This window comes from Mustela erminea, chromosome 1, assembly GCF_009829155.1.
Source record: "Mustela erminea isolate mMusErm1 chromosome 1, mMusErm1.Pri, whole genome shotgun sequence".
Classification (NCBI taxonomy): domain Eukaryota; kingdom Metazoa; phylum Chordata; class Mammalia; order Carnivora; family Mustelidae; genus Mustela; species Mustela erminea.
The window spans coordinates 153,424,216-153,448,645 of NC_045614.1; the positions used below are offsets into that span (position 1 = coordinate 153,424,216).

General features: G+C 36.3%; 1 protein-coding gene and 1 non-coding gene across 10 annotated transcripts in view; both read right to left on the reverse strand.

Moving 5' to 3' along the window:
* The window catches only part of STXBP5L (syntaxin binding protein 5 like), a 542,570-nt gene that overhangs the window by 222,294 nt on the left and 295,846 nt on the right, over window positions 1-24,430 (reverse strand). The window lies entirely within an intron of this gene.
* Window positions 23,330-23,436, reverse strand: LOC116581638. The gene has a single exon (XR_004282145.1). It is a non-coding gene; the product is annotated as a U6 spliceosomal RNA (small nuclear RNA).

Consider the following 24,430-nt stretch of genomic DNA (forward strand, 5'->3'; position numbering starts at 1 on the left):
TCTTTTATAATCAATTTCATTCCCATAGAGAATTACAGTTTTTTAACAAGAGCAGATTTGCTATTTATTATTGCAAATTATGTTGGGTTGCTATAATTTCATGACATGTTTTTTAAGGGTGTTCTTGTAGAGCATAGAATTCTGGGTAGGCTTTTTTTCTGTAGGTGATTTTTTTTCTGTCAGTACCTTAACATGCTCATTGAATTGTCTTCACATTTCCTATTTTTCTGTTAAGATGTGTGATGTTAGTCTTACTTTTTTCTATACTCTGCTTTTAGGATTATTCTCTTTGTCTTTGATATGTCTAGGTGAAATTTACTCTTTGTTAAGTTTTCTTTGAGTCTATAGTACATATTTTTTATATCTGTCATCAGTTTGAAAAATCATCCATTCATTCTTCAAATATTGCTCTGTCACATTCTCTTTTTTCTTCCTCTGGGACTGCAATTCATATATATTCCACATTTCATTATGTCCTAATCTATCTTCTTCCTTTTGGCTTACCATGTTTTCATTTGGATATTTTCTTCTGACCTAAATCCCAGGTCACTAATTCTCTCTTCTTCTGTTTATAATCAGTTATTTTGTTTTCAGTTACACTTTTCATTTTTCTGCTGAAACCTCTATCATTTTTATTTATTAAACATTTCAATTATACTTATTTTAAAGTCCATATTTGGTAACTGCTATTTGAATTTCCTGTTGGTCTATCTCTACTTAGTCTGTTCTCTTGTTTCTGGTGAATTCTGATCATTCTGATCATTTTATATACCATGTTATTTTTACTTTCAGTATAGAAGTTAAGTGTGGGAGAAATATAGTGATAAATAAAGGCTCTGGGTGATGTTTTATTCTTCCATAAAGAATTTTTTAAAAATTTTATGTAAATTAGTACTTGTGTTACTTTTTGGACGCTAGAAGTTAAACTAAGGTAGATCAACTTAATCCCAAAAGGATTCAGATAATGTTAAGAAAAATTTCAGTTATTTAAAGGACTAGTTTATTTCTGGTTCAACCTTATTTGTAGGGTAAATCCCTTTGGAGTCACACTGAAAGCCTGGAGTGACTATCAGAGACTTTTATTTTTGGCTTGCCCTGAACTCCTTTCCTTACTCACACTACTCTTCTGCCCATAAAACTAGAGAAAACTCTGCTTATCCTCTCAGCCAATAACTTTGGTTACTTAATATCTTAGCATTCTTTTCAAATAGGAAAATACCTAGAAGGGAAAATTGTGGCAAGTGTTTCTGGGTTTCTTTCTGTGGAATCAAGAGCTTACAAATGTTCACTGCCTTGGTTACTCTCTGGTGCTCTCAAACAGACTTTCAAAAATATTTTGTCTAGATTTTGTAGTTCTCCCAGTGGTAGGACTGATCTGAAATAAGATAGCCTTCCATTAACAAAAGTGGAATTACTGTGGATGTTAAACTGTATTCAAAGATATTTTCAGCATTGATGGAGATGATCATATTTTTTTTTTCTTAGATCTGTTAATGACAAACTGTATTGATGGATTTTTCTCATAGTAACTATCCTTGCAATGCTTGAATAAAACACCATTTATCAGTGTTTTGTTTTTGAATATGATTTTGGAGACTGTGTCCTATAAGATATTTTACTTAAGACTTTTTCACTGATATTAATAAATTCAATAAATTCATGTTTTCCTCTGTGCAACTTTTTTCAGGCTTAGTTATAACTTATAAAATAAAAACAAGTTTAATATTTTCCTTTCTTAAACTACTCAGAACAGAGGATGGTAACTTTTTCACTAAAGGGACAAAGAGTAAATATTTTACACTTTCTAGACTATACAAAATCAAAAAAGAAACAAAACCAAAAATAATTTATTTACAATAACAGGAAATAAACCAGATTTGTCCCATAGGCCATAGTGGCAATCCCTGCTTTAGAATAGTTGATGTAGCATTGTATTAAATAGTACTTTGAAATTTAGTAAAATTTCCTTGTAAAACCACCTGGGACTGGTACTTTTATTTGTGCATAGTAATTAAATAACTTCCTCATTTTCTTAAACTTTCTCTCTTTATTAGTGTCAATGATGATATCAATGATGATAAATTTATTTCTCTGGGAAATTACCAAATTTACCTATGCTTTTAAATGTATCTGTTAGAGTTGTGTAAAATAGTTTAATTTGGATGTTTAAAAATTTCCTTAGTTTTAGTATATTTCTTCTTGTTTTGTGTATCATTTGTATAACTTTGATTTCCCCTGCTTTTCTTAATGAGGTCAGATAGTAGTTTGCATTTTTTGTTTATATTCTGTGCAAAGAACCAGCATATTGATTAATTTATAAGACAGTTTAAAAATGGGAGAACTTGGGGTGCCTGGGTGGCTCGGTGGGTTAAAGCCTTTGCCTTTGGCTCAGGTCCTGATCTCAGGGTCCTGGGATCGAGCCCCCGCATCAGGATCTCTGCTCAGTGGGGGGCCTGCTTCTTCCTCTCTCTGCCTGCCTTTCTGCCTACTTGTGATCGCTGTCAAATAAATGAATAAAATCTTAAAAAAAAAAATGGGAGAACTCCCTAAGTTCCCCTTTTATCTTTACATTTCCTTCTTGCTTCTTTTTGTTTATTTTCTTCTTATTTTCCTAGTTTTTTTTGTTTCATATTGAATTTATTTAAATTTCTAAATTTTATTCACATAAGTATTAAATGCTATGTATTATTTTATAATTGTTTTTATTTCACAGAAATTTTATTTCATAATTCACATGTAGTATTACAGTATTACAGTATTAATTTTAATATATTTGTCAATTTTGGTTTGTATTTTCTATTTGACCTCATAGTTATTTAATGAGAGTCTTTAAATTTCTAAGTGGAAACGAATTTTTGCTTTCAGATTTTTATTATTGTGTTTCACTCTCTATATGAAATGCACAATTATACTGCTTGGGGATCAACAATTTTACTTCATCAGATCACTCAAGTTCACCCCTAAGTGGAGATGTAATTGAGTAGCAATGTCTAAATAATAACAACCAATTATCTGACATGTGAGGCAAGCCTGAATTCTGTCTTCCTCCATCAGTTGGTTTTAGGTATTCTACCTCCACCCTATGAGACCACATATATGGGTTAAGAGAAAGGCATTGTTGCAACAGATGAAATTCTAGGACTGTTTATCTAGTTATGCCTTTTAGACAGCTGAAGGCTAATTTCCTAAATAAATCACTTCCCGTATAAAATGGTTTGTCAGTTCCCTCACCCACTTGTATGATTCAATGAGTATTATACCATCTAATTCATAACAGAGAGCTCAGGTTACATTGTCATTTGGTGTCTCATGGTTATGTGTTCAGTCTCTACAAGAGCTCATTATACCAGGAGTTGCTTTGAAAATGGAGAATAGCTGTTATGACTTTCTCGCTGGGCTTTCCAACAGATCATTTTTATCTACCAGATACATTAATCTCTGTCAGACCTATTAGATCATATGCACCAAGTAATAAGGTGGCCTGCAAAGCAGCTTGGACTTAGTGAAGAGCCCTTTCACCTCTAGATCCCACTTAACACCAGCAGACTTTTTGGATAATCATAAAAAATGACTTGAAACAGTAATTTTGAAGATATTATATACTATTATCTGAATCCAAAAAGGCCCATCAAATGATATGACACTCTCTTAGCAAAGAGAAATACATAAGCTTATGCTTTACCTTAGAGGAAATACCCCTGCATGCCCCAGACCACTGAATCCTCAATATCCTCACATATAAGACAAGGTCCTAGATCTTTCTGGAATTTTCTTCCCAGCCTCTGACACAAATCTTGTTAGTTACAGAGGTACTTGTCACTTTTTCTCACCACATCCAATTAGTATTATATAATAAGGAAAATGAACTCATATCCTTTCTAAAGAATGTCAAGACAACCAAGTTTTCCTAGGACTATATTATGACAGAATATAAAAAATAACATAGTCCTGGGAAAAAATCAAGAAGTTATACTGCTTTTCCTTTCTATAAAAGCAAACTGCTTTTGATCTTCTCTACTGAAATACTGAGAAAAAAAGTTCACTAAATCAATAATTGTTTATCAGGAGACACACTGATATTGGTCTGCACCTTTAGAAGTATCAACAGCAAAGCCACTGTCATTGGGGTAATCTCTTGGTTAATTTTATAGTGGTCTACTAACACCAAGCTAAATCATCTTGTTTTTTTGCAGAGCCCAGACAATGGAATTCAACAAGGATATATCAGTGACCACTTATTGAATCATTCAATTCTATTTGTGCTAAATCTCTGCAACTCCTCCAGAAATACCTCCTGACATCCATTTACAATCATGGCAAGGAGAGACAAGCTTTAGGAGTTTCCATTTGTTCCTTCCAATTGTAATGGCTCTAATTCCAAAGTCAGAAAACCAGTAAGAGAATTATGACAGCTTTTGTGCATATCTATACAGATTATACAGTTGTGGTGTAAAATAACTGGGTGTGTCTGAAAATCCATTGGACCTACTATGAGATACACTTTAGTCAAAAGATCAATTATCACCTAGTTACATAATCCATACGCCATGAGTCTAACTGGAGGATCACACTTTTTGGATCTTTTGACATTAATGCCTGCTCCAACCCTATAGCTAATAATACTAGAAAAGTAAACAGTTACTTTTGCAAATGATCATAGATCCTTCCATAATTACAGTATGTACATATGGAAGCACCTCAGGGTCCTTCTTCAGAGGCAACTGGCCTCTCCCTTTCCATCAGTGGGCTCTAGATCTGTGAGCTGGCTTATATCTGGAAACCTGATGAAGTGTTGTGAATTTCCACTTTGATGGTCAATGTCAAGAGCTGATTTTTTTTTTCTGATTGTGCAAATCAAACAATATCCCAATCAGCTGTTCACCTAATTTTGCTCCTAGAAACAGCATGATCTACATTAGCTATTACCATAGATATCTGCATTGCCATCCAGGCTTGCTATGGCAATTATGTTCATATTGCCAGATGGTCAAATATTACCATCTGGCCTCTACCAATCCATGATATTTAATCCCCAGAGATACTATGGAACCTGGATCTCTGCCATCATCTACTGTCAACAAAGACCAAAAAAAGATAACCCCTACCAAATTTCTCAAATAGACCTGTACTCATTTTTTCTAGAGCACTTATTAGGTTAAGTGAAGACAGTGTCTTTAAGAACCCTCTAGGAGGTCAGAAAAAATATAATATGTCCATTTCAACATTCTCATCTCCCTATCTTCTGACCTCCTCTTTAATATTATACCAAAAGCCCTAGCTTCTCTTCTTTATTTACCATATGTTTTTGTTAAATCCATCATCAAGGGGCCATTCCAACAAATGATTAGGACCAGATCCAGATGTCCTTCTCAAAATACTGTCTCAAATCCATGGTTGAGTGCCCCCATGTAATGAACTCCCCTCTAGGTAACTCCTATGATCAAACCCTTAAAAAAAAACAATGTTCCTTAGAAAACCTGAACACATAACCAGTAAGGAGATTGAAGCAGTCATCAAAAATCTCCCAACAAACAAGAACCCAGGGCCAGATGGCTTCCCAGGGAAATTCTACCAAACATTTAAAGAAGAATTAATTCCTATTCTCCTGAAACTGTTCCAAAAAATAGAAGGAAAACTTCCAAATTCATTTTATGAGGCCAGCATTACCTTGATCCCCAAACCAGACAATGATCCTAAGAGAATTACAGACCAATATCCTTGATGAACACAGATGCAAAAATTTTCACCAAAATACTGGCCAACAGGATCCAACAGTACATTAAAAGGATTATTCACCATGAACAAGTGGGATTTATTCCAGGGCTACAAGATTGGTTCAACATTTGCAAATCAATCAATGTGATACAATACATTAGTAAAAGAAAGAACAAGAACCATACTCTCAATAGATGCTGAAAAAGCATTTGACAAAGTACAGCATCCTTTTCTGATCAAAACTCTGCAAAATGTAGTGATAGAGGATACAGACCTCAATATCATCAAAGCCATCTATGAAAAACCCCCTGCAAATATCATTCTCAATGGAGAAAAACTGAGAGCTTTTCCACTAAGATCAGGAACACAGCAGGGATGTCCATTATCAACACTGCTATTCGACATAGTACTAGAAGTCCTAGCCTTGGCAATCAGACAACAAAAAGAAATTAAAGGCATCCAAATTGGCAAAGAAGTCAAACTATCACTCTTTGCAAATAATATGATACTATATGTGGAAAACCCAAAAGACTCCACTCCAAATCTGCGAGAACTTGTATGGAAATTCAGTAAAGTGTCAGGATATAAAATCAATGCACAGAAATCAGTTGCATTTCTATACACCAACAAGACAGAAGAAAGAGAGGTTGAGGAGTCAATCCCATTTACAATTGCACCCAAAACCATAAGGTACTTAGGAATAAACCTAATCAAAAGGTAAAGAATCTATACTCAGAAAACTACAAAGTACTCATGAAAGAAATTGAGGAAATCACAAAGAAATGGAAAAATGTTCCGTGCTCATGGATTGGAAGAACAAATATTGTGAAAATGTCTATGCTACCTAAAGCAATCTACATGTTTAATGCAATCCCTATCAAAATCCCATCCATTTTTTTCAAAGAAATTGAATAAATAATCCTAAAATTTGTATGGAACCAGAAAAGACCTCGAATAGCCAGAGGAATGTTGAAAAAGAAAGCCAAAGTTGGTGGCATCACAATTCCAGACTTCAAGCTCTGTTACGAAGCTGTCATCATCAAGACAGTATGATACGGCACAAAAACAGACACATAGATCAATGGAACAGAATAGAGAGCCCAGAAATAGACCTTCAACTCTGTGGTCAACTAATCTTCAACAAAGCAGGAATGAATGTCCAATGGAATAAAGACAGTCTCTTCAGCAAATGGTATTGGGAACATTGGACAGTCACATGCAGAATAATGAAACTGGACCATTTCCTTACACTATACACAAAAATAGACTCAAAATGGATGAAGGACCTCAATGTGAGAAAGGAATCCATCAAAATCCTTGAGGAGAACACAGGCAGCAACCTCTTTGACCTCAGCTGCAGCAACTTCTTCATAGGACCATCGCCAAAGGCAAAGGAAGCAAGGGCAAAAATGAACTACTGGGACTTCATCAAGATCAAAAGCTTTTGCAAAGCAAAGGAAACAGTCAATAAAACCAAAAGACAACTGACAGAATGGGAGAAGATATTTGCAAACAATGTATCAGATAAAGGGCCAGTATCCAAAATCTTTAAAGAACTTATCAAACTCAACACCCAAGGGACAAATAATCCAATCAAGAAATGGGCAGAGGACATGAACAGACATTTCTGCAAAGAAGACATCCAGATGGTCAACAGACATATGAAAAAGTGCTCCACATCACTTGGTATCAGGGAAATACAAAGCAAAACCACAATGAGATACCACCTCACAGCAGTCAGAAAGGCTAAAATTAACAAGTTAGGAAATGACAGATTCTGGCAAGGATGCGGAGAAAGGGGAACCCTCCTACACTGTTGATGGTAGTGCAAGCTGTTGCAACCACTCTGGAAAACAGCATGGAGGTTCCTCAAAAGTTGAAAACAGAGCTACCCTATGACCCAGCAATTGCAGTACTGGGTATTTACCCTAAAGATACAAACGTAGTGATCCGAAGGGGCACTTGCACCTGAATGTTTATAGCAGTAATGTCCACAATAACCAAACTATGGAAAGAACCTAGATGTCCATCAACAGATGAATGGATAAAGAAGAGGTGGTATACATATATACAATGGAATACTATGCAGCCATCAAAAGAAATGAAATCTTGCCATTTGGGACAATGTGGATGGAACTAGAGGGTATTATGCTTAGCAAAATAAGTCAATCAGAGAAAGACAACTATCATACGATCTCCCTGATATTAGTAAGTAGAGAAGCAACATGGGGGTTTTGGCAGGTAGGAAAAGAATAAATGAAACAAGATGGGATCGGGAGGGAGAAAAACTATAAGAGACTCTTAATCTCACAATAGAAACTGAGGGTTGTCACTGGGAGGGGGATAGGGAGAGGGTGGTTGGGTTATGGACGGGGAGGGTATGTGCTATGGTGACTTCTGTGAAGTGTGTAAACCTGGCTATTCACAGACCTGTATCCTTGGGGCTAATAATACATTATATGTTAATAAAAAAATAATAAATAAAATAAAATGTTCTTATACATTTGATGTACTCTCAGTATTATCCAGGTCCTAAATTCCTTTGATGGGGAGAGGGTTCCACATAGTGTCTATTTCTTCCTGGAGGAAAACTTATGCTTACATTTTAGGCCGGGCTGAAATCTGAGATCTGATTCTGATTATTGGCCTTGATGTAATGGAATTGAAGGTTGAAGTTGTGACAGTAAATAAACATCATCAGGCAAGAAAACTACCTCATTTCCTTGGTCATTTACAGTCTTCTAGAAAAGGAGAAACCATTCTCTGGAAATAGGTCAAGAGGTACTTTTGTTGGCTAGGAGGTTTCAAGGAAATTAGAGAGGGTGGGGTTTATAATATTTTCAGGCTTATAAACACAAATTTCCATATCTCAGGTGTAGTGGTTTAATAGTGTCCCCACAGAGCCTCAGAATGTGCATTTATATGGAAATTGAGAATTTGCAGATGTAATTTTTTAAGAATTTTGATATGAGATATGCCTAACTGGCTCTGTCAGAAAAGCACGAGACTGCTGATCTCAGGGTTGTAAGTTTGAACCCTATGTTGGGTAGAGAAATTGCTTAAAAATAAAATGTTAAAAAAATAATTTTGAGATGAAGTCATCCTTGATTTAGAGTGTAGGCCTTAAAACCAATGACTGGAGTCCTCGTAAAAGAAGGATACAGAGACATAAAGAAGAAGGTCATGTGGAGAGAGAGGAAGACTGGAGTTATCTGCCACAAATCTAGGGACACTGAGAATCACCAGAAGCTGGAAGAGGCAAGGAGGGATTCTCTCCTAGAGCCCTGAGGGGGGAGCATGGCCTGACCAAGACCTTGATTTTGGACTTCAGGCCTCCAAGCTGAAATAATAAATTTCTGTTGTTTAAAGTAACCCAGTATATAAAATTTTGTTATGGCCATGCTAGGAATTGAATATACCAGGAGTCAGAGTCACATTCTTTTCTTATCAAGAATTTGACTTTAACAAATAAGACCTATCAAACTACATATTTATCTCTTTATAAACAGGCCCATTTTTAGCAGTCTTCCCTAGAGCTGCAGGAAGAATTCCTTTAAAGCTTACTTAAGAAGCCTCTGGCATGCCTTAAGTCTGGAATTAACTGTTTTGAGTTAAGCGTATTATTTTCATTCAGTCTCCAGAGATTTGGTAGGCAAAATAATGCCAACCACAGATGTTTATGCTCTAATCCTCAGAACCTGTAAATATATGACCTTAAATGACAACAACAACAATAATAAACAACAATAGCAACACAAAGACTTATCGGTTGTAATTAAGATTTGAGAGATGAGGAGAGTATCCAGGATTATCCGGTTAAGTCCAAACTAATCACATGAGTCCCTAAGAGTGGAGAAACTCTCTCAGCTGTAGTTTAAAAGAGATGCTATGATAGCTTTAAAAATGAAGGAAGGGAATTACAAACCTAGAAATGTGTACAGTTTATAAAAGCTAAAAAAGGCAAGCAAATTAATTTTCCTCTACAGCTACCAGACAGGAGTGCAACCCTGTCAATATCTTGATTTTTAGCTCAGTCAGACCTGTATTGGACTTCCAACCTACGAAAGTGAAGATAAGACATTTGTGTTGTTTCAAACTACTAAATTTGTTAATTTATATCAGAATAGATATTAATACAAGTGGCATCAAAGGAAATTGTTTTTTTCCATCATAATTATAATCACCTTTGCTTTTTATCAATTAAACACCACAGTACTTGATCAGCAATTGTCTTAGCTTTCCATCAGCCCCTTTACCAATTAATCAAAGTAGGATGTTTAAGTAATTGTGATGTCACTTCATGATAAAACTACTTCACTTGGTATTTTCAATGGGTTCTTTAATTTTAAGTAGGAGACAATTCAAGCCCAAAGTCCCATCCTCAAGGTCTATAATCTAGAACAGGAGTCAGCAAACTTTTTATTTAAAGGGATAGAGAATAAATATTTTAGGCTTTACAGCCTTTATAGCTCTGTTACAACTGCTTGGTTTTGCTCTTGTATTTGGAGAGTAAACAGATAATAATGGTGAGCATGACTTTGTCCCAATAAACCATTTTACAAAAACAGGCATTGAGACAGTTTTATCCCATTGACCGTAGTTTTGAATCCCTTATCTAGAACAATTCTGATAACTATTGTCTTAACCAGGGTTCTGTAGAAAACAGCCTGAGGCTAGGCTTAAGTGTTAATGTTTCATTGAGAAGTGCAATCTCAGAGCTGTAATAATAAAGGAAAAGTGAAGTAAAGCAAAGTAAAAGTAAGATGATATATTATCACACTAATCACTATTTCACAGGGAGAAGCAGAAAAGGCACAGCCAATCACTTAGCAGGTGTATCTGCTTGGCCTTGCTGGATATCTGTAACAGCTCATGTGGAAAAGTCATAATTCAGAATAGCCCAACCACAGGGAGGAAGAAAAAGAGAACTTTATTTCTTGTGTCTTTTCTAATATTGGTCAAGGTTTTCTCTGTGGAAAATTAACACCCCTTCACTTCAGAGTTGTATCATTTGACCCCTTTGGCAGCCATTAAGGAAGCCAGATCTCATGCCTTATAGTGTGGCACATTATCTGAATCCAGAATTAAAGGGGGAGCTTAGACTTCACATAACCAGTCAACTTAAGAAAATAGTACTATATGAAGCTGATTAATTCTGCCAAAACTGAGATGAAGCAAAAAGTCAAGAATTTGGGAGACAAGGCTGAGAGATTTCAAGGAGATATACACAATACAGGCATCTGCTCAGTTCAAGAACACACTCTTCAATTTGATATACTTATTCATAGTTTCTTTAGTAAATGGTATCTTAGAGGATGGTCTATTTTCTAATTCCTTGATACTGTGCTGTTTCAATACAAATCTTAACATCAGTAATTTGTTCCTTCTTACACTTCACCACCAAACCTCCATGGAAATTTGTTTTTTCCAAGTTGAATTTATACCAGAAATGTAAATTTTTTTAAATGAGAAAATCCATTAACATTTCAATAAATTAACAAATTAAGGAATAGTCATCTTGTAGTGTAAGTACCTGAGAGTCAGCTTTTTGGATTATAATATAAGTGCCTGACATTAAGCTTTTGATTGCTGAAGAATCCTCTTCAGACATCCATCTTGAATAAACACATTGTCAGCTACATTATTAGGTAAGAAGCCAAGCTGCCCCACCCATAAAGTTCCTCCTTTTTAGAAAGCTTTGGTTGACATAAACTGACAATTTGGTTGACAACTGCTTTTGCCTTCCCACACTTTAATTCCAGCTCCAATGTTTTAAATTCACAAATAAATTGAACATGTGAAACCCTAGGCACCCTGCCCTCAATCCCATTAAAAGCAGAACCCCAGGTCCATGTACTCTGTTTCTCTACCAATAGCTTCACTGAGTGGCCCCAATCATGTTGTATACCCGCTAACACTTGTAAATAATAAACTTTCTTTTTCAAAGTTCCCTGATGGTTGTTGCTGAGGTACATCTTGACCACTAATTATAAGAACTGAGGCTTATCCAAACACAACACTGGCTCTGAAAAAGGGAAATGTCTGGTGGGGCTGGCCTCAGGCCCAACTGAGTATTCCCAAGTTTTTCTAGACCATAAAATCATTATTAATAGGCTGAGATTAGTACAAAATATGTCTCAATACATGTGGAAAAGCATTCAAAAAATTAACACTATTTAACACTCTTAGAACAGTGGAAGCAGGTGGAAACTTTTTAACTTCACTAAAGCATCCAAACAACAACCTATAGAAAACCTTTTTTTTTTTTTTAAAGATTTTTATTTATTTATTTGATAGAGAGAGATCACAAGTAGGCAGAGAGGCAGGCAGAGAGAGAGGGGGAAGCAGGCTCCCCGCTGAGCAGAGAGCCCGATGTGGGGCTCGATCCCAGGACCCTGAGATCATGACCTGAGCTGAAGGCAGAGGCTTAAACCACTGAGCCACCCAGACGCCCCTATAGAAAACCTTTTAATGTTGAAATCTTGGGATGTATTTTGTTTGCAGTTGGAAATAAAAGAAAGCTCCCATTAAAACCATTTATATTCAATACTGCACTGGGTTCCTATCCAAAGAAACAACTATATATATGAGTAGGTATAAATATAAATATATAAATTTAGAAAGAAAAAAACAAAATTTTCTACATTTTCTATACTTGTATATGTAGAATATTTCAGATAATCCAAGGACAGCTTTTAAAAACAGAACATCTGGTGATAAAATGAACGCAAAATAAGTATTTTATATACAAACATCAATTAAAATTAAAATTTAAGAAAATTAACTCACAGGATCAATAAAATTTGTAAAGTACTTAGAATTCAGCTAACAAAAGACATGTAAGAATTTTGTGGAAGGGCATCATAAAGATGGCAAAGGAGTAGGGGACTTTATTTCAACTGGTCCCCTGAAATGGCTACCAACCAGAGCACTCCAAATATCCACAAAATCAACCTGAGACATAAAAAGATATATCTGGATCTCTACAAGCAGAATATCTCTGGCAGTTGGTTTCTAGGTATGAAGCAGGGAATCTTGATTCTGTGGGCGGTTATCAGAAGATAAATGGAGGAGGGAGGGAGCCTCCAGGATCCTGTGCCACCCGCACATCAAAGCCTCCTGTGCTGGGGACCCAGCAAGGACTTACAAAGGTTGCAGGGAAAGGACCTTAGGACAACCCCTCAGAGTGAAACTGGAGCTGCAGTGGCATGTGCATGAACTGGGGGCAGCTGGTGGTTTTAGAAGTAAAAAGGGCAGAGAATTGCCTGGACAAGGAAGTGAGGGCTGGGAGTGCTGCTATGGGGTGCACAACCCAGGATGCTGAAGTTTTCAGTTGCAGACAGAAATGGAGAAAGTGTGGCGTGGAAAGCATACTGAAGAACAGACTGCAACCTCTCTGTTCTGAGACAGAGGTTTGGATATGGTCAATTCTGCTCTCTCAGAAGAGATGCAGAAAGCTGCCAGGGAAAGCTGCCAGATAACAAAACCCAAATACTGGTTTTCACTGAGCCCATTACCCCTGAAAGGGGGTAGGGCTACTCTGCCCAAACATGGTTGCCTGAGTAACAGCACAGCCAGGTAGGTCCAACCCCCAGAAGAGAGGCTGGAAGTACAAGAGGCAGATAACCCTAAAGTCCTAAAAAAACAGGTGCATCTTTCTTGGGTTGTGGTCAATAATTTGGATTCTATACATTCCTTCAACCACCCCTCCACAGAATGACTGAGAGGAGGAATTCCCAACATAGAAAAGACTCAGAGACTGTGACCTCTGCCACAGAACCAATGAATATGGATATAAGCAAGGTGTCAGAAATAGACTTCAGGGTAACTGTTATGAGGACAGTAACTAGGATGGAGAAAACCATTAATGGCAACATAGATTATTTAAGGGCAGAAATGATAGCTGATCTGGCAGAACCTAAAAATGCTATCTATGAGATCCCATTTAATCTAGATACTCTAATAGCTAGGGTAAAGGAGGCAGAAGAATGAATTGGTGATCTAGAAGACAAACTGATAGAAAAGAAGGAACAGGAGTGGCCTGGAACAAACAGCTCAATATCCATGAAAACAGAATTAGAGAAACAAATTATGCCATGAAACATTCCAATGTCAAAATTATTAGGATTCCTGAGGGAGTAGAGAGAGAGAGGGGACTGGAAGATATGTTTGAGCAAATCGTAACTGAGAACTTCCCTAAGCTGGGAAAATAAACAAGCATTCATGTCCTAAGGCAGATGGGACTCCTTCCAAGATCAAGAAGAATAGGCCGGGGTGACTGGGTGGCTCAGTGGGTTAAAGCCTCTGTCTTCAGCTCAGGTCATGATCCCAGGATCCTGGGATTGAGCCCCACATTGAGCTCTCTGCTCAGCAGGGAACCTGCTACCCCCCCCCCCACCTGCCTCTCTGCCTACTTGTGATCTCTATCAAATAAATAAAATCTTAAAAAAAAAAAAAGAATAGGCCAATGACCCACCATGTAATAGTAAAACTTGCAAATCTTAGTACCAAGGAAACCATCTTAAGGGCAATAGTGGGAAGAGATTCCTTATATACACAGAGAGGAGAATCAGAATAATGTCAGACCTGTCCACAGAGACCTGGCAAGCCAGAAAGGAATGGCAAGATATATTTAGGATACTGAATGAGAAGAACATGTAGCCAAGAATTATTTATCTGGTTATGCTGTCATTTAGAATAGACGGAGAGATAAAGAGCTTCCATAACTGGCAGAAACAGTAAGAATATGTGAACACCAAGCTGGCCCTGCAAGAAATAATTAAAGGGAGGTTCTATAAAAGGATAACGACCCCCAAGAGTGATATAGAGCAGAAAATTACAGAGAAAATCTATAGAAACAAGGACCTCACAGGCAACATGATGACAATAAAATCATACTTTCAATAATCACTTTCAACATGAACGGCCTAAATGCTCCCATAAAATGGCACAGGGCTTCAGATTGCATAAAGACAGGACCCATCCATATGCTGTCTACAAAAGACTGATTTTGAACCACAAGATACATCCAAAATGAAGGTGAAGGGATGGAGAACCATCTTTCATGCCAACGGACCTTTCTTTTTCAAAAGAAAGCTGGGGTAGCAATTCTCATATCAGACAAATTTGATTTTATGTTAAAGGCTATAGTTAGAGAGCGCCTGGGTGGCTCAGTGGGTTAAGCAGCTGCCTTCGGCTCAGGTCATGATCTCGGGGTCCTGGGATCGAGTCCCGCATCGGGCTCTCTGCTCAGTGGGGAGCCTGCTTCCTCCTCCTCTCTCTCTCTGCCTGCCTCTCTGCCTACTTGTGGTCTCGATCTGTCAAATAAATAAAATCTTTAAAAAAAAAAAAGACTATAGTTAGAGATACAGAAGGACACTATATAACTCTTAAGGGTCTATCAAACAAGAGGATCTAACAATTGTAAATATCTATTATATCTATTCCCCCAACATGGGAGCAGCCAACTACGTAAACCAACTTTAACCAAAATGAAAAGACATACTGATAATAATACATTAATAGTAGGAGACCTCACCACTCCACTATCAGCAACAGACATTATCTAAGCAAAAAGTCAACAAAGAACAAGACCTTTGAATGACACACTGGACCAGATGGACTTCATTGGTATATACAGAACATTCTACCCTAAAACAACAGAATACTCATTCTTCTCAAGTGCACATGGCACTTTCTCCAGAATAGACCACATAGTGGGTCACAAATCAGGTCTCAACCAATACCAAAAGATTGAGATTATTCCTTGACTATTCTCAGACCATAATGCTTTGAAACTGGAACTCAACCACAAGAAAAAGTTTGTAAGAAATTCAAACACTTGGAAGTTAAAGACCATCCAGCTCAAGAATGTTTGGTTTAGTCAGGAAATCAAAGAACTTAAACAATTCATGGAAACCAATGATGATGAAAACACATTGGTCCAAAACATATGGGAAGCATGATACGCTCTAGTTCCATCCATGTTGTCGCAAATGGCAAGATTTCATTTCTTTTGATGGCTGCATAGTATTCCATTGTGTATATATACCACATCTTCTTGATCCATTCATCTGTTGATGGACATCTATGGACACTGGGGAGGGTATGTGCTTTGGTGAGTGCTGTGAAGTGTGTAAACCTGGTGATTCACAGACCTGTACCCCTGGGGATAAAAACATATGTTTATAAAAAATAAAAAATTAAAAAAAAAAAAAACATATGGGATATGGCAAGGCAGTCCTAAAGGGGAAATACATAGCCATCCAAGCCTCACTCAAAAAAAAAAAAAGAAAAAAGAAAAAAGAAAAATCCAGAATACACAAACTATCCTTGCACCTCAAAGAACTGGAGAATCAACAACAAACTAAGCCTAACCCAAGCACAAGAAGGGAAATAATTAAGATTAGAACAGGTATCAATGAATTAGAAACCAGAAATTCAGTAGAGCAGATCAATGAAACTAGAAGCTGGTTCTTTGAGGGAATTAATAAGATTGATAAACCACTGGCTGCACTTATCCAAAATTAAAGAGGACCCAAATTAATAAAATTATGAATGAAAGGGGAGAGATCATGACTAACACCAAGGAAATAGAAACAATTGTCAGAAATTACTATCAACAGCTGCATGCTAATAAATTAAGCAACCCAGAAGAAATGGATGCCTTCTTAGAAACCTATAAACTACCAAAACTGAAATAGGAAGAAATTGATAACCTGAATAGACCAGTAAACAGTAATGAGGTTGAAGCAATGATCAAAGACCTCCCAAAAAAACATTAGTCCAGGGCCTGAAGGATTCCCTGAGGAATTCTACCAAACATTCAAAGAAGAAATGCTGAGTGAAATATGTCAAGCAGAGAGGGTTAATTATCATGTGGTTTCACTTACTTATAGAGCATAAGGAATAACATGGAGGACATTAGGAGATGGAAAGGAAAAATGTATTGGAGGAAATCAGAGAGGAAGATGAACCATGAGAGACTGCGGACTATGAGAAACAAACTGAGGGTTTTGGAGGGGAGAGGGGTGGGGGGTTAAGTGAGCCTGGTGGTGGGTATTAAGGAGGGTACATACTGCATGGAGCACCAGATGTGGTGAGTAAACAATGAATCTTAGAACACTGAAAAAATAAAATAAAAATTTTAAAAAAGAAGAAATAATACCTATTCTCCTGAAGCTGTTTCAAAAAGTAGCAACAGAAGGTTAGCTTCCAAACTCATTCTATGAGACCAGCACTACTTTGATCACCAAACCAGGCAAAGACCCCATCAAGAAGGAGAATTTTGGACCAATATCCCTGATGAACATGGATACCAAAATTCTCAACATGATCCTACCTAATATGATCCAACAATACATTGAAAGGATTATCCACTATGACCAAGCGGGATTTATCCCTGGGATACAAGGGTGGTTTAATATTCACAAAACAATCAGTGTGATAGAACACAATAAGTGGAGAGAGATGAACCATTAGGTCCTCCTGACTGATATAGAAAAAGCATCTGACAAAATACAACATGCTTTCCTGTTAAAACTCTTCAGAGTGTACGGATAGAGGGAAAAATTCCTCAATTTCCTAACCATCTTTGAAAACCATAGCGAATATCATTCTCAATGGAGAAAAACCGAGAGCCTTTCCGTTAAGATCAGGAACAGACAAGGATGCCCACTCTCTCTACTATTGTTCAATGTATTACTAGAAGTCCTAGCAACAGCACTCAGACAACAAAGAAAAATAAAATGTATTCAAATTGGCAAAGAAGAAGTCAAACTCTCTCTTCACAGATGACATACTTTATGTGGAAAACCCAAAGATTCCACTCCCAAATTACCAGAAATCATACAGCAATTCAGTAATGTGGCATGATACAAAGACAATGTACAGAAATCAGTTGATTTCTTATACACTAACAATGTAATTGGAGAAAGAGAAATTAGAGAATTGATTCCATTTACAATAGCACCAAAAGCCATAAGATAGCTTGGAATAAACCTAACCAAAGAGGTAAAGGATCTATACTCTAGAAACTACGGAACACTCATGAAAGAAACTGAAGAATACACAAAAAGATGGAAAAACATTCCATGCTCATGGATAAGAAAAGTAAACATTGTTAAAATGTCTATGCTGCCCAGAGCAATCTACACTTTCAATACCATCCCAATCAAAATACCAATGACATTTTTCAAAGTGGTGGAACAAACAATACTAAAACTAGAATGGAATCAGAAAGGACCTGAAATCACCAAGGAAATGTTGAAAAAGAAAAAACAAAGCTGAGGGTATCACGTTGCCTGATTTCAAGCTGTATTACAAAGCTGTGATCACCAAGACAGCATGGTACTGACACAAAAACAGGCACATAGATCAATGGAACAGAGTAGAGAGCCCAGATATGGACTCTTCACTCTGTGGTCAACTAATTTTTGATAAAGCAGGAAAAAATATCCAATGGAAAAAAGACAGTCTCTTCAATAAATGGTGTTGGGAAAATTGGACAAGCTATATTTGGAAGAATGAAACTCAACAATTCTCTTACACCAGACACAGAGATAAACTCTAAATGGATGAAAGACCTCAATGTGAGATAAGAATCCATCAAAATTCTAGAGGAAAACATAGGCAGTAAACTCTTCAACATTGGCTACAGCAACTTCTTTCAAGACACATCTCCAAAGCCAAGGGAAACGAAAGTGAAAATGAATTTTGGGACTTTGTCAAGATCAAAATCTTCCGCACAGCAAAGGAAACAGTCAACAAAAGAAAGATACAACCCACAAAATGGGAAAAGATATTTGCAATGACAAAGGGCTGATATCCAAGATCTATAAAGAACTCTCAAACTCAACACACACAAAACAGATAATCATGTCAAAAAATGGGCAGAATACATGAACAGACACTTCTCCAAAGAAGACATACAAATGGCTAATGGACACATAAAAATATGTTCATCATCATCAAATCAAAACTACATTGAGATACCACCTCACAACATTTAGAATGGCAAAAATTGACAAGGCAGGAAACAACAAATGCTTAATAGGTTGTGGAGAAAGGGGAACCCTCTTAACACTGTTGGTGGGAATGCAAGTTGGTGCAGCTACTTTGGAAAACAGTTTGGAGGTTCCTCAAAATATTAAAAATAGAGCTACCCTATGATCCTGCAATTGCACTACTGGGTATTTACCCCAGAGATACAGATGTAGTGAAAAGAAGGGCCATATGTATGCCAATGTTCCTAGCAACAATGTCCACAATAGCCAAACTGTGTAAGGAGCCAAGATGCCCTTCAAGAGATGAATGCAGAAAGAAGATGTGGTCCATATATACGATGGAATATTACTCAGCCATCAAAAGGGAAGAATACCCAACTTTTGCATCAACACGGGTGAAACTGGAGGAGATTATCCTAAGTGAATTAAGTCCAGCAGAGAAAGTCTGTTTTCATATGGTTTTCCTTATTTGTGAAACATAAGGAAAGCATGGAGAACATTAGAAGAAGGAAGGGAAAAATGAAGGGGTTGTTGGAGGAGGAGAAGAACCATCAGAGGCCGTAGACTCTAAGAAACAAACCGAGAGTTTAAGGGGTGGTGATGGTGATGGGTTAGCCCAGTGATGAGTTATTAAGGAGGGCACATATTGAATGGAGCACTGGATGTTATATTCAAACAATGAATCTTGGAACACTACATCCAAAACTAATGATGTACTGTATGGTGACTAACAATGTAGTTTATAAGAAAAAGAATTTTGTGGCAAAATGTTCAAAGCTATACATAGAAAAAGGCAACAAAACCAAAGGAAATATATCATGTTTATAGGAACACTTGTATATTAATGAAGTAAATTTTTTTCTAATCAATATGTCCAAGTTTCAAACAAAATTCCAGCAGGGATTTACATAGAACTTGATAAAGTGATTCTAAAATGTATATAGTACAATTAAAAATCAGAAAAAGCCTAGATAGAGAAGGGAGATGGGGCAGACCTTCCAGATAACAAGATATTTTCTGCAACTTTTATTAGTTATTTCTAATAAAAATGTAGTAAAAGTACAATAATAAATAAATATATCAATACAATAGAGGAAAAAGTCAGGAAAAGAACAATCCAAATATGGGAACTGATATGTGAATGAGATGCTCTTATACATTAGTGGTAACTGAAATGACAATTCAATAAATGAATTATTTATATTTAAAAACATAATCTTATCTCGAACCAACATAAATTTATTTAGGCTAAAATCTAATTGTGAAATGGTAAGATTTAAAACTGATTTTTTTTGAAGGATTTTATTTTACCTCAGGAAGACATGTTTTCCTGAAGAAGAAACAAAATGCAAGAATCAAATGAAGAAACTGAAAAGTTGAATAAAAAACTTCTGTATCAAAAAGCTGTTTATGGAAAAACTAGTCTACAAGAAGTCAAATAATTTATTCAAGATTATATGCTAATAAGTACTAGAGCCACAATTCAAAGATACAACCTTCTGACTCTACTACTAACTTATTTTGCATCCCTTTTAATTTTAATTACAAAATTAACGTATTATATTCTTTCATAAAGATTTTAACATAAAGGAAATAATCAATACCTTTGATCATTTTCCCCAGTTCTGATTTCCAGCATCCTACCCAGATTTGTACATATACTTTCTGTACTTTTTTCTTGTGCATTTGAATATATAATACAAATACAAATGCATTTTCAAGTGTTTTTAAAGTGTATTTATTTTTCTGCAACTTTTCTTTAAAAAAAATCATGGCTTCAAGAACTTTCCATATCAGCACAGCATTCTACAGTGTGAATATATTTGCCTTCATTTATTCAATTTTCTATTCTTTGAACTTCAGGCTGTTTTCAATATTTTATCCCCTTGATCATATGAATAGGATAGACATCTGAAATGAATTTTCCAAATCATAATGAATATATGTTTTAAATGGTGATAATGCCAAATTGCCTACACTGGTTTATATACCTATACTGCTGTATCTAGATACCCATTTCTCAATTATTAATATTTTCCTTTTACCTGGTATCATTAATATTTTTAATATTTTGCCAGTATAATATAGAAAAAATAGGATAATTCATTTCCCTAGTAATAATTAGTAAAGTCATTTCCTCCACTTAGCAGCCAAACACAACTGTCTAGAGGTAAAAGGCAACCACATCTTCAACTCATACAATTATCTTTTCTAGTAGTCTTACTCCCATATTTCTAAATATCTTGGTATTGCCATTTCATGATATATTAATTAGACATTATCTACTGATTTCCTATTAGGAAAGATGAGGATTTAGTATAAGTTTCTATATAATTTGCATGTTTATTATTTGCCTACTATATGTGTAAGCAAATATCTCCCAATTTCTTGCCTGTCTCTTATCTTGTCTTGTTATGGTATATTCCTTAAAGCTTTTAGGTTTTATGTCTTGTCCAAGGCTACCCTACTTCAAAGTAAAAACTCATTTCCTATAGTTTCTTCTAAAACTTTCAGAGTTGTGATTTTAACATTTACATATCTTATCCATCTGGAATTTATTTCTGTGAATGGTGTAAGGTAGAGACCATATACCCTTTTTCAAAATAGCCAGTTGTTCAACACCATTTATTGAAGTTTATTATGTCCTAAATCATCTTCTCTAAAATCCAAAAATTACACCAAATGTATGAATCATTTCTGGAATATCCATTTAGATCTACTGGTCATTTTTATCCCCTTGTTCCAATTGACAATGTACTGTATTTCTTCTAAATGATAGCCAAATTATGGAAAGAACCCAAATGTCCATCAACTGATAAATGAATAAAGATTACACACACACACACACACACACACACACACACACACACACACACAGGAATATTACTCAGCCAAAAAAAAGAATGAGATCTTGCCATTTGCAATGATGTGGATGGAACTAGGGAGTATTAACGAAATGTCAGACAGAGAAAGACAAATACTATATTATTTCACTCATACGTGGAACTTAAGAAACAAAACAGATGAATGGGGTGGGTGGGGGGGAAGAGAGGCAAACCAGAAAAACAGATTCTTAACTATAGAGAACAAACTGAGGGTTACCTCCCTAGAAGGGAGGTGGGTGGGGGATGGTTTAAATGGGTGATGAGTATTAAGGAGGGTACTTGCTGTGATGAGTTTGGGTGTTGTATGTAAGTGATGAATTACTAAATACTACACCTCAAACTAATATTACACTGTTAACTAACTGGATAAATAAAAACTTAGGATAAATAAATAAATAAATAAATAATGCCTTAGGGGCACCTGGGAGGCTCAGTGGGTTAAGCCTCTGCCTTCCACTCAGGTCATGATCTCAGAGTCCTGGGATCAAACCCTGCATCGGGCTGTCTGCTCAGCAGGGAGACTCTTCCCCTTCTCTCTGCCTGCCTCTCTGCCTATTTGTGATCTCTCTCTCTCTGTCAAATAAATAACAAAAAAATCTTTAAAATTTTTTTTAAAATGCCTTAAAACATTTGCTTTTTTAAAAATTTAATTACTTATTTTTTCTTAATTAAAGTATAATATATAGTTTATATTAGTTTCAGGTATGGAATATGTATAATTCAACAATTCTATACATTATTCAATGCTCATCAAGGTAAGTGTGTTCTTTTTTTTTTTTAAGATTTTATTTATTTATTTGACACAGAGAGATCACAAGTAGGCAGAGAGGCAGGCAGAGAGAGAGAGAGGAGGAAGCAGGCTCCCCGCGGAGCAGAGAACCCGATGCGGGACTCGATCCCAGGACCCTGAGATCATGACCTGAGCCGAAGTCAGCGGCTTAACCCACTGAGCCACCCAGGCGCCCAAGGTAAGTGTGTTCTTGATCCCATTTATCTATTCCACTCCTGTCCCCAACCTTCTCCTCTGTGGCAACCACAGATTGGTTCTCTATAATTAAGAGTCTAGTTTTTTGCTTGTCTCATTGTTCACTTGTTTTGTTTCATAAATTCCACAAGTGAGTGAAATCATATTATATCTGTCTTTCTCTTATTTCACTAAGCATTATACCCTCCAGATTCATCCATATTGTTGCAAATGGCAAGATCTCATTCTTTTTTATGGCTGAGTACTACTCCAATGTACTGAGTACTACTCCACTACTCCACATCTTCTTTATCCATTTATCTGTGTATGGACACATGGCTTGCTATCATATGTTGGTTATTGTAAATAACCATGGGGCTGTATATATCTTTTCAAACAGGTGTGGCTTTTTGTTTTTTGTTCTTGTTTTGTTTTTTTTTTTTGGATAAATATCCAACAGTGTTATTACTGGATCATATGGCTTATTTCCATTTTTAATTTTTTGAGAAACAACTATTTTTCACAGTGGCTGTATCAATTTGCATTCCCAAAGTCAGTGAATAAAGCTGGAGGTATCACAATCCCAGAATTCAAGATACACTACAAAGCTGTAGTAATTAAAACAGTAGGATACTAACACAAGAACAGACATATAGATCAATGAACAGAACAGAGTCCAGAAATAAACCTATGCTTATATGGTCAATTAATCTATGATAAAAGAGGTAATAATACACAATAGTAAAAAGATAGTCTCTTCAACAAATGGTCCTTGGAAAACTAATTTGCATGTCATCCTTGTCCAGGAGCCATGTTAATTTTCTTGCTATCATTCCAATTTTAGTATATGTGCTGCCATTGTAAGCATTGGGAAAACTAAATGGCTACATGCAAAAGAATGAACCTGGACCACATTTTTATACTATACACAAAAATAAACTCAAAATGGATTAAAGACCTAAATGTGAGATCTGAAATCAAAACTCCTAGAAGAAAACATTAGCAGTAATTTAATTTCTTTGAAATTAGCTATAAAAATGTTTTTCTAGGTAAGTCTCTTCAAGCAAGGAAAACAAAAGCAAAATTAAGCTATTGGGACTATATCCAATACCCCTTGTACAAGAGGGCCTGGGTGGCTCAGTCCATTAAGCATCTAATCTTGGTTTTTTCAGCTTACGTCATGATCTCATGGGTCATGGGATCCAGCCAGGGTGGGGCTCTGCACTCAACAGAGTTTGCTTAAAAGATTCTCTCCCTCTGCCCCTCCCTCTCACTCACACTCATGCTCCCTCTCTTTAAAATAAATAAATAAGTCTTTTATTTTTTAATTATTTATTTGAGAGAGAAACAGAGAGCACAATCGGGGGGGGGGGGTAGATGGAGAAGCAGACTCCCTGCTGAGCAGGAAGAGTGATGATTTTGGGCTCAATCCCAGGATCCTGAGATTATGACCTAAACTGAAGGCAGAAGCCAATGGACTGAGCCACTTATGTAACCCATAAATAAATAAAACTTAAAAAAAAAAAATAGCTGGGCACCTGGGTGGCTCAGTTGGTTAAGTAACTGCCTCTACCTCAGGTCATGATCCTGGAGTCCTGGGATTGAGTCCTGCATTGGGCTCCCTAATCGGCAGGGACTTGGCTTCTCCCTCTGACCCTCTCCCCTCTCATGTTCAATCTCTCTCTCTCTCAAAACAATAAATAAAATCTTAAAAAAAAAAAAAAACCAAAAAACTTTTGTACCATGGAGAAAACCATTAACAAAACAAAAAGGCTACCTACTGAATGGGAGAAGATATTTACTAATGGTTTATCCAAAAAGGGGTTAGTATCCAAAACATATTAAGAACTGATACAACACCA